This window comes from Mycetomoellerius zeteki, unplaced genomic scaffold (genome assembly GCF_001594055.1).
Source record: "Mycetomoellerius zeteki isolate Tzet28-1 unplaced genomic scaffold, Tzet1.0 scaffold235, whole genome shotgun sequence".
Taxonomy (NCBI): domain Eukaryota; kingdom Metazoa; phylum Arthropoda; class Insecta; order Hymenoptera; family Formicidae; genus Mycetomoellerius; species Mycetomoellerius zeteki.
The window spans coordinates 38,525-41,003 of NW_017257211.1; the positions used below are offsets into that span (position 1 = coordinate 38,525).

Consider the following 2,479-nt stretch of genomic DNA (forward strand, 5'->3'; position numbering starts at 1 on the left):
AAGCCACTCATAGCGCTTGAGACTGTGGAAAGCCTCCAAGCACTCATCTGCTGTGATTGGTGGTCGTCGATTTTAAAAAAGTAACGGAAAAGTTACGAAAAGTTACTTTTTCAAGTAACGGTAACTGTAACGAGTTATTTTTAAAAATTGGTAACTAGTAACTGTAATTAGTTACTTTTTCTACTCGGTAACGAGTAACTGTGTGTACTTTCCAGCAACGGAACACAGTCAAACACTGTGTGACACAGTGTTACACAGTGTCGACTTGTTGTTGGAACGCTGCTTAGCTTTATAATTTCACCGCTTGAGTTCAGGACAGACACTTTATATAACTTGTTACTATATTTTTTTCGGTATATATTCATGGTAAATTTTATAGACAGCGGTTTATAATAATTTAACTAACAAAAACCGAATTGTATCAAGAGATTTGCAAAGTGCAAACATTAATTTAATCAAAATTCTGTATTCATTTAATGTTTTATTTGATTTACCTGTGGAATGTTATAGTAAGTTTTGAAAACAAAAATACGTGGTGCTAAATTATAAACATTGAAAATAAATAAAGCATTTACCACATCGCAAGTTCTTAGTAGCGAAATTTATATATTCGAATTGTTCGTTATTACAAATCGTACGTAGACGTTTCGGCCACCATTTGGCCATCATCAGTAACATATATTAATTAAATAAACATTTTTCTCTCTGATTACAAGTCGAAGTAAAATATTTTGAGGCTGACAGATAAAGATGGATAATAATTGAATAAAAGTTCAATATTTTATTCAATTTTTATTTAATTTTTATTCAATTATTATCTATCTTAAAAGAAAGAAAAAACAGGAACCATCTTTATCTGTCAGCCTCAAAATATTTTACTTCGACTAATCAGAGAGAAAAATGTTTATTTAATTAATATATGTTACTGATGATGGCCAAATGGTGGCCGAAACGTCTACGTACGATATCATTGTAATAATGAACAATTTGAATATATAAATTTCGCTACTAAGAACTTGCGATGTGATAAATGCTTTATTTATTTTCAATGTCGGTATAGTAAGTATTTACAATTTTTTATCTTATTAAGAAAATTAATTAATTTGATTAATCATTTACATAAATTTTATATAGATGAATACGCAAGAAACGACGGCGATTAGTCTTTTAATGGAGAATGTAATAAATACCAGTACAAGTACAAAACAAGAAAATTTAAGTACTAGTGAAACAGACTGGAATAATAGTAGTCTTTCAACCAGTAATACATCTTCAAGCAGCGAAGAAAATGATGATATCTTCTTTCCTTTAATGAAATATTTAATCAGTGGACGTAAAAGACATCGGGTTGAACATTACCTTCACGTTGTGGATAATTGGATTTAGACAGATTTAGAATTTAAGGAGCACTTGCGAATCAATCGCATTATAGCAATTCGATTAATATGTAATATTTAGTTATAAAATAATTTTTTTTTTTTTAACATTAATTCACAATATTGGAAATCTATAATTCTTTATATATTCTAGATGAATTGCATGATAGTGGATATATTCCTTCACATTCATTTGGAGTTAAACCGATTGAAGCAAAACTCTGTTTTCTTGTATTTTTGTGGCATTTAGCGAACACAGAACCTCTACGAACAATATCAGATAGATTTGACATCTCAATTTCATCTGTCTTTCGAGTAATTCGTCGAGTGACAGCTTGGATTTTAACAAAATTAGATGATGTTATCAAATGGCCCGAAGGACAATATGTCGCATATGTTTGTCAAGAATTTTATGCTAAGAGAGGCATTCCAAATGTAATAGGGGCAATTGACTGTACTCATATTAAAATAGAGAAACCTAATGTAGAAAATGCAAGAGATTATTGTAATCGGAAAAGATACTTCTCTGTAAACCTACAAGCTGTTGTAGATTCGAATATGAAATTCACCAACATATTAGGTGTACAAAAAAGTTCTGAGCTTTTTTTTGTATAATTCAATCTTTATTCAAAAACAAACGAAAAAATATTAATCAGCGAAATATTCTCCGTTTGCATCAACGATATTTTGCCATATTTCGGGTAGCTTGCGAATTCCTTGACGATAGAAACTCACCGGCGAAACTTCGAAGCGATAAAGTCATCAATGCATTTTCGTATTTCTTCTAATCTCACGAAATGTGTATCAGCCTAATGATGCTGCAGCGACCGGAATAGGTAGTAATCGGAAGGCGCCATGTCTGGGCTATACGCCGCGTGCTGAAGAAGTTCCCAGCCTAACGCAAAGATATGGTCCTGAGTCGCTTTCGCAACATGTGGTCGAGCATTGTCATGAAGCAAGATCACTTTACGACGTCCTTGGCCAGTAAATGGCCTCGTTTCTTCTAATGCATCGCTCAAATTGGTCAATTGTTGTTGGTAGCAGTCTGCCGTGATTGTTTCATCCGGTTGTAACAACTCGTAGTACAACACACCTTTCCAATC

The 2,479-nt window shown here is 32.6% G+C and overlaps 1 pseudogene; it reads left to right on the forward strand.

The window, feature by feature from the left end:
- The first annotated feature begins 1,134 nt into the window (after window positions 1-1,134).
- On the forward strand, window positions 1,135-2,020 carry LOC108723440 (uncharacterized; annotated as a pseudogene).
- The last annotated feature ends 459 nt before the right edge of the window (window positions 2,021-2,479 follow it).